The sequence below is a fragment of the Lepidochelys kempii genome, chromosome 6 (genome assembly GCF_965140265.1).
Source record: "Lepidochelys kempii isolate rLepKem1 chromosome 6, rLepKem1.hap2, whole genome shotgun sequence".
Lineage (NCBI taxonomy): Eukaryota > Metazoa > Chordata > Testudines > Cheloniidae > Lepidochelys > Lepidochelys kempii.
Genome location: NC_133261.1, coordinates 9,550,646 through 9,574,918, shown reverse-complemented (window position 1 = coordinate 9,574,918; position 24,273 = coordinate 9,550,646). Strand labels below are relative to the sequence as shown.

The 24,273-nt window shown below is 45.1% G+C and overlaps 1 pseudogene; it reads left to right on the top strand.

Moving 5' to 3' along the window:
• Positions 1-8,008: 8,008 nt before the first annotated feature.
• Positions 8,009-16,253, top strand: LOC140912935 (up-regulator of cell proliferation-like; annotated as a pseudogene).
• Positions 16,254-24,273: the final 8,020 nt, after the last annotated feature.

Sequence of the window (24,273 nt, the reverse complement as noted above, 5' to 3'; positions counted from 1 at the left end):
AGTAGGTAGGAGCCCCCAGCTGAGGTGCTCTCAGTAGCAGGGACCCATCCGCACATCTTAGAACCTCCTCTAACTTCAGAAAGATTCTTGGCTGCTGCCCTCAGAGCCCAGGTCTGAAGGCAGCACAGAAGTGAGCGTGGCAATGCTGTAATCCCCCTACAACAACCTCTGAACTCCCCCACGATCCCATTTTGGTTGGGACTCCCAGCAAACGAAATATCATTGAGATGGACATGTTCCAACGAGACAATTCAATTAAGAGTAGGATACCAGAGGAGGAAAAATCACTTTTGTCGTGGCAATGAGGGTGGCCCATTTCAAACAGTTGACCAGAAGGTGTCAGTAAGAATAGGGGGAAATTAGTATGGGGGAAGTTAGGACTTTTGGCTGCAGAATTTTATTTCATTTTTTTATGAGATTGTGTCTTTTAGGTTGTCTGGCACACAAGCAGAGCAGTTAGAGAAAAACATAAATGATTCTTGCTGGAAGTTTGCAATGTCTCGCTAATTTGTTTCTTAAGACCAGAATAAAAACACATAAGAACCCCAGAATCAGAAGGAGAGAATGTAAGCTTCTGCCTATAACAGAGAGGCACAATTCACTGGGTACCTGCTGACTGACTGCTGCTACACCCCCACTGAGCTGCTTAGCATGCAAGTAGGTCCAGGAACCGTGCCCAAAATTTAAAGTCACAATATGCAATTTTAACACAACCACAAATACACCAGAGCATCCAAATTTTCTGTTTTACAAGGTCTCTCCTTGTTTTGGAACACTGGTTTCTAAACATGCCATCGGGACTTTGAATCAAATTTCAGCTACTAATTAGCATGTGTGTGGAACAATCACCACTGTGCATTCGGTGTTATGTTGTAGGTTTCTTTAGGAAATCTGGGGAAACGGGAGCACTGGGAAAGCCTATTTCCCCCGCCCCCCCCCCCCCCGACACACACACTGCACATTTGCTGCCCACTGGTGCTGCCTGAGCAGTAGCATTGTGACATCAGAGATAATCCACCACTCAGCGCTCCCTGCCTCCAGCTCCTTGTCACACCTGGGGAGAATGACTAGCCCCTGGCTGCATTGGCAACAGCTACCTTTGACAACTGATTGTCCCCTTCTTACCAGAACATCATCACAGAAAGGAAGTTTGTAATGAAACAGGACCAGATTTGGATAAGCAGGACAGTCTCCTGCTGGGCTCATTTGGGTTTGTACTGTGGTACTCTACAGTGTTTCTTTTCAAAGAGCAATTGTTTGCTACTTTCCTTTGTAAAGGCTCAGTGAAAATAAGATGCAAAATTCCTGCTCTTTTACTTGGATATTGTTTATCTGCTTCTTACAAATTGAGGATTAGAGCTTAGAACTTTCACTGATACTGAAGTTGCAGAAAATGAGTTTTATTTTAATACAGTTTAATTTCATTACTTTCTATACTCTGATCAACACAGCACGGAGAGGTGAAAAGGGACCTTCACAAAGATAAGAATGGCAATAAAATATATACTGAAAACAACAGATGAGTAAGAGCTTTATTGCTTAAACCGCACATATATAACAGATGTTCTTTCTATTCAAAAACAAAGGAAATTAAGAAACCAAAAACCCTTCATTTAACACTTCTTAGGTTAGCTTTCATCAATAAATTAAACCATCAAATAATTAGGAAATACAAAGTCAAGGTTTAAAAAGGATTAAAAGGTTACAAAGTTTAGCATTTTTAGGTTAGCAAATGTCCAAATAAGTGTTGCCGTGGTACCCTTAATTCAGTCCTTTTGTGCCTTTGCCCGATGATGGAGACGTTAATTACATGATCCCATGTTATTTTTTTCCCTCGCGACTCCTGCCTTATTCAGTGCACAGAATTCTCTGCTCTGGGGCTGTGTATTGAAGGAGTCTGTTGTCTGCAGGATCCCTGCCTCATTTATTGCAGAGTTAATGTTTCATGGGCAATACTCATTCTGGTATTTCCTAACTTGAGAGTACTTGACTTCGTAGCCTTTGTCCTAATTTTTATGGCTTACTTTACTGAGGAGACCAACCTTTATGACAAAGGTGGGTTTTCTTTTGTTTGTTTTTTGGTGATGTATCCGTTATTTATCTCTTCAGTACCAATCGTGTGTGCTTAACAAAATAGAAAAAGTAAGGACACTCCCTAAAACTGTTACGAATTATACCTGATAGGACACGCACACAACTGCTGCGAATTATACCTGGTAGGACACGCACACAAATGCTACGAATTACACCTGGTAAGACACGCACACAAATGCTGTTATGAATTATACCTGATAGGTCACACACAGTTCGAATCTAGGCTGAGGCACATAAACAAAGTCCACAACTGCAGAGTTCCCACAAAACACCAAGTTTATTGCGCTCGAGCGTGGTGCCTCCCTGCTAGCCAGGAGGGGACCTCGAATACAGATTATACAAAGATTATATACTTTTTAGAAAAGCATATTGCCCTCCTGCATTGGAAACCTTAGCCAATAAACAAACCCTTTTCTTATCTACCACATATCCCTGCTTGGTGCATTCCTCGTGCTAAACCAGTATGTTAATTACACAGCATGGTCCGAAAGCCATGCGTCAGGAACTTTTTTTATCAGGATGGGAGGCCTCACATCACAGGCCAGGAGATAGGGAGTTAGAGACTGACAAAAACCAGATACTGGGAGTCAAGGCAGGCTGGAGACAAGGAGGAGGATTTTCACAGGGATGCAGTGTCTAAGGAACACTCCTCCTGGTGCATGATGTGCTTGCTTTTAGACAATGGTGGGCCCCAAACCAAAATGGAGTCACATGTGCTAACTTTTCCTTAACAATACAAAGACTTTATGATCTAAAGAAGATGGACACATACAAAGAAAGCAGGATATGTAAGGACTACTAATTTCTTTCTTTCTTTCTTTCTTTCTTTCTTTCTTTCTTTCTTTCTTTCTTTCTTTCTTTCTTTCTTTCTTTCTTTCTTTCTTTCTTTCTTTCTTTCTTTCTTTCTTTCGATGAATAGTTGTCACAAATATAAAGGGAAGGGTAAACCCCTTTAAAATCCCTCCTGGCCAGAGGAATAATCCTCTCACCTGTAAAGGGTGAAGAAGCTAAAGGTAACCTCGCTGGCACCTGACCAAAATGACCAATGAGGAGACAAGATACTTTCAAAAGCTGGGAGGAGGGAGAACAACAAAGGGTCTGTCTGTCTGTATGATGCTTTTGCCGGGGACAGAACAGGAATGGAGTCTTAGAACTTTTAGTAAGTAATCTAGCTAGGTATGTGTTAGATTATGATTTCTTGAAATGGCTGAGAAAAGAGCTGTGCTGAATAGAATGACTATTCCTGTCTGTGTGTCTTTTTTGTAACTTAAGGTTTTGCCTGGAGGGATTTTTCTCTATGTTTTGAATCTAATTACCCTGCAAGGTTTCTATCATCCTGATTTTACAGAGGTGATTCCTTTACTTCTATTAAAAGTCTTCTTGTAAGGAAAATGAATGCTTTTTCATTCTTCTAAGATCCAAGGGTTTGGGTCTGCGGTCACCTATGCACATGGGTGAGGATTTTTACCAAACCTTCCCCAGGAAGTGGGGTGCAAGGGTTGGGAGGATTTTGGGGGGAAAGACGTGCCCAAACTCCATTTTTTCAGAAACCCAGATAAAGTTTGGTGGTGGCAGTGGAAATCCAAGGGTAAAATAATTTTGTACCTTGGGGAAGTTTTAACCTAAGCTGGTAAAAGTAAGCTTAGGAGGTTTTCATGCAGGTCCCCACATCTGTACCCTAGAGTTCAGAGTGGGAAAGGAACCTTGACAAGTGGAAATCCAAGGGTAAAATAATTTTGTACATTGGGGAAGTTTTAACCTAAGCTGGTAAAAGTAAGCTTCAGAAATTTTCAATTTCAGTAATTTCAGATTTACTGCACACTGGAAAGGCCATGACCACATTATAGAGGAAGAATAACGTATTTAAAATAGGGTTCAGAGTAGCAACCGTGTTAGTCTGTATTCGCAAAAAGAAAAGGAGGACTTGTGGCACCTTGGAGACTAACCAATTTATTTGAGCATATAAATAAATTTGTTAGTCTCTAAGGTGCCACAAGTATTTAAAATACTTAATTTTAAAACAATGTTTAATTTTTAATGCTGAACTCCTCAATTTCATTTAAGGTCAGGTAGGATGGGTATCTGAGGTGGACACACATTGAGTATATATCCCAAACAATTCAGAAAAGCCATTTTTGGGAAAAAGCAATCCAAAATATTTCTGTGTCCAGTGTATCCATAAGCATTTTTTTCAAGAAATAATGTATTGAGGTTGAGCTGCTAAAAGCACGTTCTCTACCTGTTGATTTGAACCCATCACTTTTCTCTTTGAATCCCTCTGCTCACTCCTAATCTGATATTCAATCAGACTTAAATTATTGGTCACCTTTTCAAGGAAACTCTGTCTCCTACCTAGATGAGCTTTACCCTTGTAAAGAATTCCATTTCATTGTGGCAGACAAGAGTAAATGTTGACCACAGTCTTTGTCCTGTAGCGTTAGTTGATTTTTTAGATACACTAGGCCAAGGCCATTGAACACCTTGAAGATAAAGACCAAGATTTTGAACTTGAATGCTACTGCATTTCAACCTTGGAGGGTTCACCTGGTGCATAGGGAATGGGATTTTTTTAATTATGAGGCATTTGTGTTTCATCAAAGAAGAAAATCTTCTACAAAGGACCAGCTGTTGTGAAATCAGGTTTTCTCCAAATATTACTCCTGGAGGAATTCTGTACTACTGTAGGCATGCATAATTAATGAGCCATGCATATCTTTAATTTTTTGTGTAGAAAAAAAAGCTTCTGCCAAAATGTTGCTGCATTCCACCTTTTGCCCACCAGAGGGCACTGTGTCACAAGAACAGCAGCAGATACCCGCAGAAAATAATAATTACCACTGGGGGGGGGGGGGGGGGGGGCACAGGAGAAAACCTTTTGTAGTGATAAGCAAGGTGGGCCATTTCCAGCAGTTATCAAGAAAGGTTTTCTCCCCCCCCCACTCCGCCCTGACTCTCCTGCTGGTAATAGCTCATCTTAAGTGAGTGTGTATGATAACACCCATTTTTTCATGTTCTGTGTGTACATAAATCTCCTCACTGTATTTTCCACTGAATGCATCCGATGAAGTGAGCTGTAGCTCACGAAAGCTTACGCTCAAATAAATTGGTTAGTCTCTAAGGTGCCAGAAGGACTCCTTTTCTTTTTGCAAATACAGACTAACATGGCTGATACTCTGAAACCTGTCAATATTCCTAGAGATTATTCTCAGATTTCTGACAAGCATAGGGTTGTCTGCAGCGTAGTTGTAGCTGGGTAGATCCCAGGATATTAGAAAGCCAATGTGGGTGAGGAAATATCTTTTCTTAGACCAACTTCTGTTGGTGAGAGTGACAAGCTTTTGAGCCACAAAGAGCTCTTCTTCGGGTCTGGGAACATTACTCCCAATGTCAGAGCAAAATGCAAGATGAAACAGATTGTTTAGCATAAGTAGTTAGCACATATTGTAAGGGACCATTCAAAGTAGAGTGGGCCATTAGCACCTCTGCAAACATAGGAAAAAAAGAGGGCGTTAGTGGATTACAGATTGTTTTAATAAACCATAAATCTAGTGTCTCTGTTCAATCCATGATGTCCATGATCCACGATTTGGTGTCCAGCAGAGTAATGAATGTAAGCTCCCTGGTTCTTCTTTTCACAATGCTGGGCAAGTTTCCTTTGAGGATTGGGACTGATAGGTCAGATATAGAGTGATTACTTTAAGAAAAGTGTTCACCCACAGGTGATAGGGTGTTTTTGTCTTTTATCATTTTCCTGTGTATATTCATTTGAGTGTATAGTGGTTATCTGTTTCATCCATATAATCATTATTCGGGCATTTAGTGCACTGGATGAAGTGTGCTACATGTGATAGGCATGTATAAGATCCTGGAATCTTGAAAGGTGTTTTGTGTGGAGTGTTGATCATGATAGTAATGGAGATATGTCTGCAAGTTTTGCATCTATTGTTCTGGCAGAGTCTGGTGCTGCTTTGAGTGGGTGTGTCCTGGTCTGTGGGGAGCTTCCTCTTGATGACGAGTGTTACCTGGGGTTTTCAGAACCCACAACAGGGGCAACTTAACTATTTCACTCCATGCAGTGTCAGGAATCAATCAATAGGAACACAGCAGTTCTGTCTGATCAAGGATTAAATGCAACTAAGTATGCTCTTATCTAACACTGCAGTTTATTAGATTTAAGCATACAGAGACATAAGCAATAGGTTTAGAACATCCCAGATATTTTTCCTAACATCTCGAATGGTATTGAGTAATTAACAGCAGGTTTGTAGTGGCCAGTTGCTCACCCACCAGGGAGAAAGGGTGTCAGAAAAAAGTGTCTCAAGATGGCTTCAGAGGACTGCTCCACAATATACTCTATTAGCTAATCTTTTATAACTAACTTCTACAAAACACATAGGTCATAATGACCCCAACTGGATCATCTCTTTTCTAACTTTCAGTCAACTTTTCATATCAGAGGTGCCTAGATTCAAAGTTTTCCAACCACCAAGGTTTTCAGTCTCAGTTGTTTACTTGTCTGTCCCCTCCTCCCATTCTGATTATCAAAAACTATCAGCTAGATATGACCTCGCTTCTAAAAGCCTGTCTCCAAATTAACCCTTAACTATGTGGTGTTCTATTTCATTAATTCCTATTGGCAGAATGCACATAATATGGTTGCAATTAGTTTGATCACATAATGGGGTATACATATCCCTCAAACCAGGGCAACAATGAGTTTGAAGAGATTGTTTGAAGACCAGAAGAGATGATTCTTGAAATATTTCTTTCATGATGGGGTACCCATCGCGTATGGGGTGTAGTTGTTTACACCCATTGGTGGTTACACTAGCTTTACTGTATGGGTTCCAGTGCGGGGTGGTAGGTGACAAATAGGGGTATGCAGTGAGAAGGGGGTTTATTTCTGTACTGAAGCAGGTTCTCCTGGGGTATTTGGGTGGCCTGTTGCATGATGCAATCTACTTCTCTGATGGAGTGTCCTTGTTTGGTGAAGGTGGTTTTAAGTGAACATAAGAACGGCCATACTGGGTCAGACCAAAGTCCATCTAGCTCAGTATTCTGTCTTCTGACAGAGGCCAATGCTGGGTGCTTCGGAGGGAATGAATCAAAAAGGTAATCATCAAGTGATCCATCCCCTGTCACCCATTCCCAACTTCTGGCAAAGAGAGGCTAGGGACACCATCCCTGCCCATCCTGGCTAATAGCCATTGATGGACCTATCTTCCATCAATTTACCTAGCTCTTTTTTGACCACTGTTATAGTCTTGGCCTTCACAATATCGACAACAAGTGTGTTAAGCCAGGGATAGTCAATAGGCGGACCATGGGCCAAATCCGGACTGCGAGATGCTTTTGAATGGATCCCACAATGTTTTTATTTGTTTATTATCATTATGGGTTTCTCAATTTTTTTTTCTTGGAGTCTGGACCTTGACTATACCTTGACCAAGAAATTTGGACCTTGACAAAAATAGGTTATCCCTTCATTAAGGTATATATCACTTACTTTCTCCTCAGAGCACATTCTGTGGTATCTGAGTGGCTTTCAATAACATATTTCTTGGTATGGTTGGGGTGGTTACTAGATCTATGAAGGTAGGTGTGGTGATCCATGGGTTTCTTGTATATGGTTGTCTGTAGGGTTCCATTGTTGAAGCTGATTGTGGTGTCCAGAAGTTGATGCTAGTGTGGGAAAGCTCCAGAGAGAGTTTAATGGATGGGTGGTGGTTGTTGAAGTTGTGGTGGAAGTCTGAGGGAGTTTAAGCTGTCTTCCCATAGGATGAAAATTTCTCAGGTATATCACTGGTTTCATGATGCACTTCTCCAGAAATTCTTCTTCAGGATGACCCATGAAGAGGTTAGCATATTGGGGAGCCATCCTAGTACCCCTGGCTGTTCTCATGCTTTGGACAAAATGTTTATTGTTGAAGGTAAGTCTATGACAGGCGAGGATGAACTGGATGAGTTTGGCTATGTGTTTGGGATGGATAATTGATGGTTGTCCACTGTCTTTTAAATATTTGGGGCAGGCAGCTATCCTGTCATTGTGAGGGATATTGGTGTAGAGGAAAGTGACATTCATTGTGGCAAGGATGGTATTCTGAGGAAGGTTGTTAATACTGTGGAGTAGAGTAGGGCTCAAATGTACTTGAGCCATCCAGCTACTGTGAGAGTGGACTGTCTGGAAAGACTCTTGTCTAGGCTCACAGCACATGCACGTTTCAATCTCTTTGGCTCATGAGTGTTTGCATGCAGTCTTCTAGAAAGCCAAAGGTTTCCTTTAATAGATGTTTTCAGTATTGCTTCCTCAAACGGGCAGTGAGTGCCACACACTGGCTGAAATAAATGCTGAGTGACTGAGATCAAGTAGGGGATGTTGAGCTCTGTGGTGCACAATCCCCTCCATTATAAGACTGCTGATTTTGCAAAATGCTGTGTTTTTGACGAGCTGTGTCTGGGGAACTCCTTGCTCAAATGACCCCAAAATTTGGGTCACTAACCCTATCCTGTTCCCCCATGAGACAACAAATTTCAAGTCAGTCCAAGTAAGCATGGAGATCTTACAGCACTTAGAAGAATTAACATTTAAGTAGAAAGGGCTTCTCAACCTAAACTAAAGCAGAGCTGGTGCTTCATTACAGAATCATAGGACTGGAAGGGACCTCGAGAGGTCATCAAGTCCAGTCCCCTGCCCTCATGGCAGGACCAAGCACCATCTAGACCACCCCAGACAGGTGTTTGTCTAACCTGCTCTTAAAAATCTCCAATGATGGAGATTCCACAACCTCCCTAGGCAATTTATTCCAGTGCTTAACCACCCTGACAGTTCGGACATTAGGAAAAATTTCCTATCTAAACTTCCCTTGCTGCAATTTAAGCCAATTGCTTCTTGTCCAATCATCAGAGGATAGGAAAATAATTTTTCTTCCTCCTCCTTATAACAACCTTTTAGGTACTTGAAAACTGTTATCATGTCCCTTCTCAGTCTTTTTTTTTCCAGACTAAACAAACCCAATTTTTTCAATCTTCCCTCATAGGTCATGTTTTCTAGATCTTTAATCATTTTTGTTGCTCTTCTCTGGACTTTTTCCAATTTGTCCACATCTTTACTGAAATGTGGCACCCAGAACTGGACACAATACTCCAGTTGAGGCATAATCAACGTGGACTGGAGCATAAGAATTACTTTTCATGTCTTGCTTACAACACTGCTGCTAATATATCCCAGAATGATGTTTGCTTTTTTTGCAACAGTCTTACACGGTTCACTCATATTTAGCTTGTGGTCCACTCTGACCTCTAGATCCCTTTTTGCGGTAATCCTTCCCAGGCAGTCATTTTCCATTTTGTACATGTCCAACTGATTGTTCCTTCCTAAGTGGAATATTTTGCATTTGTTCTTATTGAATTTCATCCTAGTTACCTCAGACCATTTCTCCAGTTTGTCCAGATCATTTTCAATTATAATCCTATCCTCCAAAGCACTTGCAACTCCTCCCACCTTGGTATCGTCTGCAAATTTTATAAGTGTACTCTCTATGCCATTATCTAAATCATTGATGACTGTATTGAATAGAACTAGACCCAGAACTGATCCTTGCAGAAGCCGACTCGTTGTGCCCTTCCAGCATGACTGTGAGCCATTGATAACTACTCTGGGAATGGTTATCCAACCAGTTATGCACCAACCTTATAATAGCTCCATCTCAGTTGTATTTCTCTAGCTTTTTAATGAGAAGGTCATTTGAGACTATATCAGATGCCTTACTAAAGTCTCGATATACCACATCTACCGCTTCCCCCTATCCACAAGGCCATCACCCTGTCAAAGAAAACTATCGGGTCGGTTTCATATGATTTGTTCTTGACAAATCCATGCTGACTATTACATATTGCCTTATTATCTTCTAGATGTTTGCAAATTGATTCCTTCATTATTTGCTCCATTATCTTTCCGGGTACAGAAGTTAAGCTGACCGGTCTGTAATTCCCTGGGTTTTTCTTATTTCCCTTTTTATAGATAGGCACTATATGTGCCCTTTTCCAGTCTTCTGGAATATCACCCATCTTCCATGACTTTTCAAAGATAAGAGCTAATGGCTCAGATATCTCCTCAGTCAACTCCTTGTGTATTCTAGGATGCACTTCATTGGGCTCTATTGACTTGAAGACATCTCACTTGTCTAAGTAATTTTCAACTTGCTCTTTCCCTATTTTGAACCTACCCCATTTTCACTGGTGTTCACTATGTTAGGCATCCAATTGCCACCAACCTTCTTGGTGAAAACCGAAACAAAGAAGTCATTAAGCACGTCTGTCATTTCCACATTTTCTGTTATTGCTTTTTTGTCTTCATTGAGTAATGGGCCTACTCTGTCCTTGGTCTTCCTCTTGCTTCTAATGTATTTGTAGAATGTTTTCTTGTTACCGTTTATGTCTCTAGCTTGTTTGATTTCCTTTTGTGCCTTGGCCTTTCTAATTTTGCCCCTACATACTTGTGTTGTTTGTTTGTATTCATCCTTTGTAATCTGACCTAGTTTCCACTTTTTGTAGGACTCTTTTTTTTATTTTTAGATCATGGAACATCTCCTGGTTAAGCCAGGATGGTCTCTTGCCACTCTTCCTATCTTTCCTGTGCAGTGGAATAGTTTGCTCTTGTGACCTTAATAATGTCTCTATAACACATAATAAATGGGTTAATCGTTTATCAGGTCCAAATACCCTAACACTGCACTGGAGACATTACCGTACCAGGACTGGCCTGGAGGTGTCTTCGCATTAGCTCCCCATGTTGCAATGTGGGTAAATTTGCTTTGTAAGTAATGACAGTACTCACAGCTCCCCAAAAGGACAGAGGAAGTAGCGTGAGTGAAGGGACTGATTTGGTCGCTGGGAAGTAAGCAAAGCCACAGTGCTGTTAGCTACACCTGTAAAAGACATGTCCCAGCAAAGAGATGGAGGAAGATATGAAGAAAATCAAAAATAAGTCTTCCCAGAAGGTGTAATCTGCACTGACTGCTGAAAGGGAAATAAAGGGTCAGATCCTCCGGATGAGCCATTGATGCCCAGCACAGCTCAGGGTGAGGGGTGAAGGCTACCATCACAGCCACCTGATCCTCAGACTGCCAGGCACCAGTCTGATCCTGAGCAGCAGCTTAGAGCAGCCAAGGGATCATTCCAGCTTCTGGGATCACCACAGAGACAGGGTCCTGAGTCTATGCCCCCTCCTCCAGTAGCTGTGAGCTGGGATGTCATAGAGCTGGTTATACTGGAAGATTTTCGAGGAAATTCTCAGTTGGCCACTTAAGCCATTTTAAAGTGGACTTTGCACTGCGCTGAGGATAAGGATTGGGATCAAACAATGCAAACCAACCTAGTGGAGTTCAAAGTGGGCCAGAACTATGTTTTATTTGCATGGAAGTAATCCCATTGGCTTCATTTTTGTTAAACCAATATAAGTAAGAGAAGAATTGAATCCAGGATGTATAAGTCATCTGTTACTTACTGGGTACTGCTTTTCTTTAAATTACAAACATCAGGCTGTCTATGGAATGAGTAAACTGTATATAAAGTCACCATTTTCTACTCTGAAATTTTGGTTTGTTTTAACTTCCTTCTGCAGAAAGAAGTAAAGCATTTCAAGATGTTCTGTCCAGATTAAACCTGGAGAAGCACAGAAGCATCAAGATCAGGCTGAGGGATGTTTTGGAGATCTGCCCAGAAAGCATCAAGAACAGGATTCCAGAGGCATTAGGTGATTTACCTTGGCATTTCCTGAGGAAGGTCATAGCTCTGAATGGGACGGCCAGAAATACAAGCATTGGGCACAAGGCTCCTGCAGAAGAAATGGATGATTATGAGGAGAAACTGCATACTGATGGCAGTTTCTGTTTTAGTGACACTGAGATGAAAGTTTCTCTGCAATCTCTTGATGTTCTTTGTGCTGTTCTGCTTTGCTCAGTTTCCTACAGCAGGAGATCCTGTCCAAAATGTCCATGTGCCAGTTTGCCCTCCCTCTGGTGCTACCCACCCTCAACACCCCCAAGGGCACCCTATTACTGTGGGCCATGAGGGACATTGTGAGGAAGTGGAGGCCGCACTCCCTGGCAGAGAGCAGAGGGTTCAGAGAGGAGAGCCTGGTGCTCACAGAAATGCCAACGATTTCTTTTGTGTGGATGGGGAGCTACAGCTTCTCCAAGTCCCAACTCCTCAATGAGGTTCTCAGCCCCTCCCAGCAGCACCATGATTTCTTTTTCCATCGGGACATGGAGTCTGGGAACTTCCTTCAGAAAATCGCAGATGGGCTGGTTGAGATTTCCTGGTATTTCCCTGGGGGGACGGAAAATTCTGATCTTTTCCCAGAACCCATTGCAGTTACAAATTTGCATGGAGACATTGAGTCCCACTGGCTACAGTTTAGCTTTTTAACAGCGGTCTCCTCCGCAGTGTTCATAGTTACCGAGAGCATCGGTGAGAAAGAATACGAGCTGTTGTCATCTCTGAAAAAAACCAGCTCTAAATATTACTTCATCCTCAACTGCAAGAATAAGAAACCCAAAGAAACTCTGGGATTTCTTAATAAGCTGTCCTCAGTGTTGAAACTGAGCAAATCACTAGTACTGGTGAAAGATAGTATCATGAATAATGCAGGATTTGTGGAAAAAGGTGAAGTCCACCATAGGAACCATAGTGAATTCATCTCCGAAGACAGTGAGTTTGGGAGCCATGGCTGTGACGGCACGTGACCTGGGAATCCAGGTGGATGAGGAGTGTCAGGCATGTCAGTGTGCGAGGAAATATACTGAAGAAATCACTGCAGAAATAAGAGATGGGGCAAAATACAAAAGGGAAATGCTGAGCCTGCAAGGAGACCCATGGAAAAACTTGGCTAAATTGGAAAAAGAGATGTGCCTAATGAAAAGGCAAGGGGACGTGGCCATTGAAGACTATAAATCTGCACTGAAACAGAAATGGTTAGAGATACGTAGACAGCAGAATCAGTGTGACCGTACTAATGGTTTGACTAAGTTTATCAATGGAATAGTACAGTTGAATCCAGTGGAGAAACATTACTTTCTGAAATGGATGAAATTTAGCCTGGATAAAGAAGGGAAAATGGAAGAAAGCCAAAGACAATTCTCCCATCTCCCATGCACAGCAGCTGACCTGATGCTGGAAGGGTTTCCTGTGGAGCTGATCGATGGAGATGCCTCCAACATCCCCATGAACTGGGTAGTAGATGTTCTAACTCATCTCCATATCAGACTAGGGGGTAGATCCAGAATGGTGGTTATAACAGTGCTGGGAGTGCAGAGCACTGGGAAATCCACTCTTCTCAACACCATGTTCGGCCTGCAGTTTGCAGTGAGTAGCGATCGATGTACGCGAGGAGCGTTCATGACACTCATTAAAGTTACAGAAGCTGTTCAGGAGCTGCTTGGCTGTGATTTCATCCTGGTGATAGACACTGAAGGTCTGAAGGCCCCTGAACTAACAGCACTGGAAGACAGTTATCAACATGACAATGAGCTGGCCACTCTGGTGATTGGACTGAGTGACATCACCATCGTTAACATGGCCATGGAGAATGCCACAGAAATGAAGGATGTTCTGCAAATTGTGGTCCATGCATTTCTCAGAATGGAGGAAATAGGAAAACAGCCAAACTGCCAGTTTGTGCACCAGAATGTCAGTGATGTGTCTGCTCATGATCAAAATATGAGGGACAGGAAACACCTCCTGGAGCAGCTGAATGAAATGACCAAAGCTGCAGCAAGGATGGAAAAGCAAAGCAGGGAAATGACATTTTCTGATATTATGGAGTATGACCCAGAAAAACACAATTGGTACATGCCTGGCTTGCGGCATGGAGTCCCTCTCATGGCTCCCGTAAACACTGGATACAGTGAGAGTGTGTGTGAGCTAAAGAAATACCTGTTTGAATTCATAGAGAACCGTTCACGGAAAAGAGCTGGAAAGGATATTCCTGATTTTATTGTATGGTTGAAGAGCCTGTGGAAGTCAGTGAAACATGAGAACTTCATCTTTAGCTTTAGAAACAGCCTTGTAGCTGAAGCCTATCACCAGCTGTCTGTGAAGTATTCTGAATGGGAATGAGGTTTCCGCAAGGAGATGTATCTCTGGATATCTGAAAAAGAAACTTTTATCCAGAATCAGCTGCCAGAGACACTAGAGGGTGATCTCTTTCACAGCTTAAAAATGGAAGCACAAGGGAAGCTACAGCAGGGAGAACAGAAGCTCTTGAATAACTTAGAACAGTATTTTAAAGGTGAAGCTCCAAATTTGAACCTGATAGAAAAGTACAGAGAAGATTTCAAAAGGAGCGCAAATAGCCTCAAAAGAGAACTTGAAAATTATTCAAGCAGTAACTGTGAGGAAGCAATTCGAATACGAAGAGGACAGCACAAGATAGACAATATCCAGTCTGGGTACAAGCAGAAAATTGAAGGGGAAGTTGACAGACTCTTGGCTGAATGCCGAAACAGAGAAGATAAACTAGACAATGAGAAACTGAAAAAAGAATTTGAAACGATGTGGCGAGAAACCTTGTCAGAGTTAACGCTCTGTACTTTACAGAAATGTCAAGTTGTTCAAGATATGGATCTCCAGCTGAGAAAGGATCTGAAGCACAGAGGGGGTGCTGTCAGACAGATACTGCAACATGCAAAAAGCCTGCTGGATTATAGAATGAAGTCTTTCACAATGAAGAAGGAATACTTAAACCTAAAATGGACCAGAGCAGTTGCAGAATACTTCTCACAGGAATGTTACTGTAAAACTGAAGAGCTTGCTCTATCTTTAATGACTGAATGCAAGAAATACATTGAAGAAAAAGTTAAATCCAAAACAGACTATGATGAAACCTATTGTGGAGAACTGCTGCATATGGTTAATGAGAGGTTAAAAGAGGAGGAGATTGAGAAACTTCACACTTCTCCTTTGTTTGAAGTTGACCTGAAGCTTCACGTTTGGGGGAAGCAGCTTGGGCATTTCAGAAGATGCATGAAGATTTTATCAAAGAAAATGATCCTCAGCAACATCTGGAGAAGCTGAAACCTCATTATTTCTCCATATTTACTGATCTCCATTTGGAAAAGAAAGAGAGCCAAACGAGGGCGAGGAATTTCTGTGATCAGTGTCTCAAACCTGCCCTGGTGGGTTATGTCAACAAAAGGCTCGGACTAGAAATAGTTGACAATTTTCTCAGCAGTGAACAGGCCCTTGAATACACCAGCCGAAGCTTCTTTCAGTTCTTTTTGCTAAAGAAGCTGCTGGAAGAGATGAACTTTGACAACTATGTGAAATAGATAAGTAACTATGAAGAGTTTGTCAAATCCTGGATACAGAGATGTCTGATAGACCACTATGGAGGGAAGGCAAGTTTGAGGGATTTGGAGAAAGGGATTCTATCCAGAATAATAAATAAAATCAAGGGAGTTCTGAAAAACTCCATAAATAAAAACAATAACACAGTTTCTGCCTTTTTAGACAGCTTTTGCAAAGAGCTGCAGCAGGACCTGGCCATTTCCAGCAATAGCTTAGTTGGAGTACAGTTTAAAACCACAGCAAAAATTGAGCAGCTTTCTGGTAACATTGAAATCTTCCTTCTGGAGCTGGAACAACAAATCTTAACCCAGTTTAATCATTTGGAACTTGAGACCAAACTCTCCAGCCTGCCAGTGAAACCCCAGGATGAGATCTTCAAGCGAGTGTTTGGCTGTGGGAAGCAGTGTCCGTTCTGTGAAGCCCCCTGTGAAGCAGGAGGCACTGACCATAAAGAGCATTTTGTATCAGTCCATCGACCCGAAGGGTTAGGGAACTTCAGGGATTGTGATTCACAAAAGCTTGAGCATTCCATATGCTCCTCTGATGTGGTTTCCAATCGTGAATTCCAAACTGCAGCCGCAGATGGGAAATTTCAGCCTTTCAAAGATTACCGCCATTACTACCCAGACTGGCACATTCAGACTGGTCCCAATATTGATGCTTCTGATTTCAGGAAATTTGTTTTCAAATCATTCAGTGACCAGTTAGCTAGAGCGTATGGTGCTAAAGCAGCAGATCTTCCAGGAGACTGGAAAAATCTAACTAAAGAGCAGGCGCTGAAGAGCCTAAAGGAAGTGTTTTACATGAAATAATAGACATGCCAAGAGTCTCTTTAAATAGGATACACTTCAACAAAACAAAACCCTTAATTTTAAAAAATGGAATATGAACCAATCTGACAGCCTATACCGTTTTTTAAATTGAAAACTAAAAAAAAAAAAAATCAATTGCAGGTCACTTCTTCCAGTTAGTGCAAGGCTGCTGCACAGGAACAGCCATACCAAAGCAAACTGATAGTCCATGTATCCCTGTGTCCTTGCTGAACCAGAATAACAGCCCATCTAGCCTGGTATCCCCACCTCTCTGCAGTACTGGATCAGACCAATCACCCATATAGCCTAGTATCCCACATCCTTGCTGTATTGGATCAGACCTAAAGGCCATCTAGCTCGGTATCTCATCTCCCTGCTGTACTGGATCAAACCAGTGATCCATCCTGTCTCTGACAGTGGCCATTACAAGATGTCTCAGTGGGAGGTGCAAGAAACCATCTAATGGAAATTGTATAGAAACGTTTTTAGAGGAGAAGCTTCTTCCTAACATAACTATGTAAACAGGGTCCGAATGAGTTCTCCCATGACAGCTAGCTGGGAGCGGGAGAGACTTTAGGAGGAAATTGTATTTACATGAACTCACCTACTCTGCCTAGATATCCAGCAGATATAGAGGTGTTGCTCAAAGTGATCAATATTGACTTGTGTTGGGTTACAGATCACTTTAGTACTGAATGAAGGGGTAGTGAAATGTTGTTGTCAGTGTTGTTGCATTTATTGTATAAGTAAAGGGGAGCAGAATTGTGCTTAACCTGTCTCAAATGAGGGGTCACCCTCAGCTGAAAGGACTCATTAAGCCAGGTGCTTGAATGCCTGACTCCTGCGAAAGTAAGAGGGGTGAGGAGAGGTATCTCTGCCAGGAGGAGTGAACTCTCCCTAAGGGTCCCTGGTCTGGTTTAACCTGTTTCTCCCCACTGTTCAGGAGATAGGGCCTTTTGTTATTTTAAGTGCTCAAAAGAGCTGACAATTACTTGTGGCAGGACAGCATTTCTGCCCAGCCTAATAGCTGAAAATCACTAAGGACTTGGCTACACTTGTGAGTTAGAGTGCATTAAAAGCAACCCCGGGCACCCTAACTCATGACCCATCCACACTGTCAAGGCACGTAGAGCACCTGGACTTTGTAGCGGGAGTGCCCCTGGAAATCCACCTCCACCAGAAGCATAATGCTTGGTGCATCTCGGCTGAAACGCCCCAGCGTCAGTGTGAACGAGGTGTTGCATTACTGCGCTCTGATCCGCCTCCAGAAACGTCCCCTAATCCCCTTAAGTCAAGTGGCCACTCTTGTCATTGTTTGGAATCGGCTGTAGGAATGCGGATATGTCCTTTCAAAGCGCCGTTTCTGACAGCTGGAATGCTTATCTGCTCTGGGACAAAGCAAACCATTACTGTGGAATGTTGCTTGAGAGGCAGGAAGAGGGGAGTCTGCTGCTGTCTGAACTTACAAGACAGCATGCTGACATGCTCTCATCCCCCCCCCAAACCCACTCTCTCTCCCCCCACATACACACAACACACTCCCTGTCACACTCCACCCAACACCACCCCATTTGAAAAGCATGTTGCAGCCACTTGCATGCTGGGATAGCTACCACAATGCACTGCTCTGTGGCCGTTGCAAGAGCTGCCGTTGTGCTGGCATTGTGAACACACAGCAGCGCTTTCCCTGCAGCGCTCTCTGAGGGGCACTGCAGCTCCTGGAGCTGTACATCTGACAGTGTAGACATAGCCTAAGTTACATCAGTGAAACTTTCTTTATTGAAGACAAGGGCAGATTCAGGACCTGAGTATTACATAGTAGGAAGTAATTACTTTAGAATAGGCTGTAAACACAGATAAATGATTGGCATGTATGTTGAGTGTTTAAACTGAGTCTCTCCCCCCCAAATAAGAATCTGTTGAAGACAATTAAACTGCTATATTTAGAGCATGACTGTCATTTACTCTCCCTATTGTGCATTAAGAAATTAGTATTCTTGTTTTAATGTAATCACGCATAAGAAACAACAGAAAACCATTTACAGTTAAACAAAATAAACTTGGGAACAGACTTTTTTGTGGTGGCTTATTTATTTTGAAATGTTGCCTTGAAACTTTTTGTTTTATTTAGCCCTGAGAGGAAGGATAGTGGGTGAGGTCAGCAAACATTTCAGGAGATGTGATGCTTCCAAAGTACAAACCCAAGATCCCAAGCAATACAGGACCCCTTAACATTTAAATGAGCCCTTCTGAGAGGCCTGATGCTGATAAGAACGACTGACCTCATGAAAAATGGGCTTTGTTTTCTCATTTAAACAGTGAGAACATTTCATGGAGCCCTGAGCTCTCACTTGGGGAGGGGGTGGGGGGGTGGAGACCCAATGCGGCACAAGTTAGTAACCGCTGTGGTGGGATAGGCAGGGCCAGCTGTGGAGTCAATGGAGCAACCCCCAGGTGAAGCAGTTCAACCCCAACCCAAAGACTGGATTTTCCACAGTTACAAGGGAAATTAGATAACTATACACACATACACACAAACAGACCGAAATATGTAGGGTTAGAAATCCCCAGTAACAACACTGATGGCCCAAACTCTCTGTAGTGACCCCAACCCGTGACACTCCCTCTCTGTGTCCCTTCTCGGCAGTGGGGCTGTGAGTGTAGCTGGATTGGGCAGTGGCTCCGTGTACTGTCCCACGGGGGAATCTCTTCTCTTCATTGCCACATGCCACGCAGTTGCCGTACTCTATCTGTCAGCCCAGCTGCTCAGTGGATTTGCCCATGTCACCCGGTTTCAATTGTTCCTTTCCACATAGAATCATAGGACTGGAAGGGACCTTGAGAGATCATCAAATCCAGGGGTTCTCAACCTTTTTCTTGCTGTGGCCCCATTCAACATCCTATAAGAACAAGAGGGCCCGGCAGGGGGTAAGCGTGGGCTCCAGGCCAGGGGGACACACTTGGGCATAGGCATAGTTTTACTTCAATTTTTTTTTGGTGGCGGGGGGGTAAGGAAGGCCTGGCATGGCTCATCCCAGCTCCACACAGCAGGGTCCAGGGAGGATGTGCCATCTCCACCCCCTGACTCGCTCAGGAGGGCACCCAGCTTGTCTGGGCTCTGGGGGGATGCAACCAAAAATGTAACTGAAAGGGGGGACTCAGTTCAAAAAGTTTTAAAACCGCTCAGGTGCGGGCAGGAGGTTAGTTAGGGGCTGTGTGAAATGAGGGGAGTAGCTCAGGGTACAGGGAGGGGATAGCTAAGGGCTGTGTATGGGCAGGGGGTAGCTCAGGGTGCAGGCAGGGGGTAGCTATGGGCTGTATGCAGGCAGGGGGGCTTCCAGTGCAATGCCCAGCTTCAGGGGCAAGTCACTGGGACTCCTGGCTTCAGCCTCCCTGCTGCTCCTGGCTTGTGGGGGAGGGGAGGTTTGTCGGCTCGAGCACCGCGTTGCTCCTGGCTTGGAGGGGGTGTGGGGACCCTGCCGGCTTCAGCCCCACCTAGCTTCTGGCTGTGCCACTCCTGGCTTGGGGGGGATGGGGAGGGCACCGCGGGCTTCAGCCCCGCGCCGCTCCTAACTAGAGCAGGGGGCCCACTGGCTTCAGACCCGCACCGCTCCTGGCTTAGGGGGAAGGGGGGGGCAGGCTTCAGCTCTGGGGCTCCAGGTTTCAGCCGTGGGGCTCCGCGGCCCCCCTGAAAGGGCTCACTGACCCCCAGCTGAGAACCACTGATCTAATCCAGTCCCCTGCACTCATGGCATGACTAAGCATTATCTAGATCCTCCCGGACAGGTGTTTGTCTAACCTACTCTTAAAAATCTCCACTGATGGAGATTCCAGAACCCCTCAGGCAATTTATTTCAGTGCTTAACCACCCTGACAGGAAGTTAGCCATTGATAGCTACTCTCTGGGAATGGTTTTCCACCAGTTTTGCACGCATCTTATAGTAGCTCCATCTAAGTTGTCTTTCCCTAGTTTGTTTATGAGAAGGTCAGGTGAGACTGCATCAAAAGCCTTACTACCGTCAACATATACCACATCTACAGCTTCTCCCCATCCACAAGGCTCGTTACCCTGTCAAAGAAAGCTATCAGGTTGGTTTGACACGATTTGTTCTTGACAAATCCATGCTGACTATTACTTATCACCTGATTATCTTCCAGATGTTTGCAAATTTAGAGCTTAATTATTTGCTCCATTATCTTTCCAGGTACAGAAGTTAAGCTGACTGGTCTGTATTTCCCCAGGTTGTCCTCATTTCCCTTTTTATAGATGCCCATTTCCAGTCTTCTGGAATCTCTCCCGTTTTCCATGACTTTTCAAAGATAATCACTAATGGCTCAGATATCTCCTCAGTCAGCTTCTTGAGTATTCTAGGATACATTTCATCAGGCCCTGGTGACCTGAAGACATCTAATTGGTCTAAATTTTTTACTTGTTCTTTTCCTATTTTATCCTCGGATCCCACCTCATTTTCACTGGCATTCAGTATACTAGATGTCCAATTACCACTAACCCTCTTCTTGAACACTGAAACAAAGAAGTCATTAAGCACCTCTGCCATTTCCACATTTTCGGTTATTGTTTTTTCCCTCTTCATTGAGTAATGGGCCTACCCTGTCCTTGATCTTCCTCTTGCTTCTAACGTATTTGTAGAATGTTTTCTTGTCACCCTTTAAGTCTCTAGCTATGATCTGTTTTGTTCCTTGGCCTTTCTCGTTTTGTCCCTACATACTTGTGTTATTTATGTTCATCCTTTGTCGTAATTTGACCTAGTTTCCACTTTACGTACAACAATTTTTTGATTTTTAGATCATTGAGGATCTCCTGGTTAAGCCAGCATGGTCTCTGGCTATACTTCCTATCTTTCCTATGCAGTGGAATAGTTTGCTTTTAGGCCTTGTAGTGGGGCAACTGCCCCACTCCAGTAAAACAGGGGTTAAAAGCATCCCTGGAGAGGGCTGTGGCTGGGCTAGGCTGATTTGGGAAGCAGCCACAGCTGTGGCCAGCTCAATCAGGGTCCAGCTGGCCCTTATAAGAGGGCTTGGGGCCAGAAGTGAGAGGAGTATCACTCTAGCCCTGGAGGAAGAAGGGCTAGCTGCCTGGGAGCAATGTACCTGAAGTGGAGCAGTGCTGGGGAAGGGCAAAGGGAGCTGGGGAGCAGCAGCCTGGTTAAATCCCCAGGCTGAGGCCTTGTTGAAGGCCTAAGAAAGGTACTGGGGAGGCAGAGGGGCAGCCTGGGGATAGGCAAAGGCAGCAGGTCCTACCCCCTCGCCAATGATGAGTAGCCATTACAGACTGCAGTCTGCCCCAGTGAGCAGGGGCTAGATGATGACTGGCAGTAGCCACTGAGGCAAGGTGGGTTTAGAGGGTTGGGGGTTCCCCTGGGAGGGGAGACCCAGAGTGTGGGGGTACAGCTAGGGGGCAGCACCCCAAGGTAAAAGGGCACTGAGGTCCAGGAGGGATATGGGGGCCCTAAGGCAGGCAAGACACCAGCCTGCAGAGGGGGCTCCCAGTGCTGAAGAGCTAACTTCCAAGATGACCAGCAGGAGGCGCTATGCCGGTGAGCCTTCGCCTTGCTACAGGCAAGTAAAAATGTCTCTGGAAAACTGCTAACTCTTGAACTGTTTTTCCCTTTAGACTTGCTACCCAGGGATCTTACCTACCAACTCCCTGAATTTTCTTAAGTCAGCCTTCTTGAAAGGCAGCACCTTGCACAGACACATTGAATGTTGCCTGACATTATCAAGCTCTTTTTGAAATTACTCACAATCCACCCAAACAAAAGAATTCGGTGGCCCGGGCAAGTTTTCCTATCTCAAGTTTTTAGTCCATTATTCCAGGTCAATAATAAACACACAGAACACGACCAATCCTAGTGTTGCCACTCAGGGCCTCCCACTCTCCAGGTGATCATTAATTCCCACCTCTCCCCATCCAATTCTTACACCTCACATATGGGCTCTGTCTCTCCGATGCTCCCAGCACTGGGCTCTTCTCCCCTTCTGCTGCTGCACTGAGGCTCTCCGGCCTCCCTCCTTGGGGCGGCTCAGGTCTCCCTTCCCACAGCTCGGCCTGGGGGTGATGAGGCAACAGGTCTCCTGGGGCAGGGACGCTGCAGGGGCTTGGGTGACCAGATGTCCCAATATTCAGGGCTTTTTCTTCTATAGGTGCCTATTACCCCCCCCACACACTCTGTCCCGATTTTTCAAACTTGCTATCTGGGCACCCTAGCAGGGGCTGGGGCTGCAGTGCAAGCAGCCCCATCGTGCGAGTTCCCCACCCCAGGGCAGAGGGGCCCAGCTGGGCTGATTTGGGGGGAGGGGGGGCAGGGGGAAGCAGCAACAGTTCCTGTAATCTGACCTTTCCCACACCCTCCCCCCACAAATCTCCCCATGGGTCTTCTACTAACCCCTCCAAATCCTCTCTACTCCCCTGAATCCGCCTCCTGACACCCTGCCTCGCCCTGCACCTCCTGCCCTTCAATCACCCCCAAAAAGCCTTTTCCCCCTCATGCCCCCTGAACTGCCACCTGCCGCCTCCTGCTTCCATCTCCTTCGCTTGCCCTTTGGACGGCACCCGCCCCATTCTGCTCCCTGCCCTGAAGCAAACAACCCCCCGCCCTTTGGCTTGATAACACCCCTCCCCTGCTCCAACCTCTGTGCCCCCAGCCCCAAACCGCATGGGGCTGGGAGGAGGAGAAAGTCCTTGCCTGCTAATAAAGCCAGTTTGTGCCCCACAGCCCTGCCTTGGGGAGGGAGGGAGTCAGCCTGAACTTCTCCCCCTCCCCAACACTGACCCCTGTAAACTGCCCCTGAACTTCCCCCTCCTCAACAATCCCCTCAACTCTGCCCCCCAAATCTACCCCGTGCCTGGACTCTGCCCCTCCCCCATTCTGGCCCCCTCCTCAGTCCCCCTAATGAGCCCTGTATGAACCCCCAACGCCCTCTGCTCCCCTGAACCCACCTCCTGACCCCTGCAGCCCCTCCTGCACCTCAGCCCCCCCCTGAACTGCCCCCTCCCTTCCCTAGTGACCCCCAGCTCCACAGGGTGACTCTGCTGTGTCGGTTTAACTGTCACCCCAGGACATGCCAAGCTCCCCTCCCCCCTTACAGCCACCTGGGCCCTCATTAGCCTCGGGGGTGGGAGCTAATTTGCACAGAGGATAATGGAGCAGCCAATCAGGGGCTGGCCTGGGTGCCGGGGGGGCTATAAAGGGCTCCTCAGGGCTTGCAGACCCCTGGGCAGGGCTGTGGCTGTGCTGGGAGCCCAGGCTGCAGGGTCAGGGAGGGGTCTGGGCCCAGAGCCGGCAGGGGAAGCGGGAGGCTCTGGTGCTGCGCAGGGTGGGGCAAGAGCTGGGTACAAGAGGCCCCAGTCACTGCAGCTCCCCCTCTGTGGGGCTCCAGGGGAGAGGTCTGGAGCATTTGTCACACGCTTGGGATCCCCCCTGTAAGGGAGGACAAACTGGGCTTCATTCATACCCCAGTCTCAGTCATAATGCTGGGGTAACAGCGGGGGCCCCTTTCATAAATCACCTCATTATTTTTAGCTCTTTGTTTCATGGGTTGCAAGCCTCCCACATTCTCATTCAGTGAAAGAGAGCCGTCCCCTCCTGCTGCCATTGACCCCCGTCTCTCTGACTGCTACCGATACGGCCTGGCCTGGGAATGTGAAGGAACGTCTCCGAACTGAGAGAAGACACGCTCAGAAACATACAGTCCTCTGTTTTGGAGAGCGAGAGGCTGGAGAGACACAGACACACCCTCAGTTCACTGATCTTTCATGTTAATAACAGTTTGAAGAACATCCATCCAGTCTAGAAGAAAGGTTTGCACTCTCCGAGCAGCTCAGCACAGGGGATGGGGGCGCTGGGGCAGTAAAAAGGCTCCAGGGAGCCCTGAACCTCGGTGGCTCCTGCTGGGGTGCCCAGGCACAACGGGCCACAGCTCGGTAACTGCTGGGGTGGGAGAGGCTGTAACAGCACTGAGGGAAGCTGAATGCAGGGGGATTTCTAGTTAAAAGGGA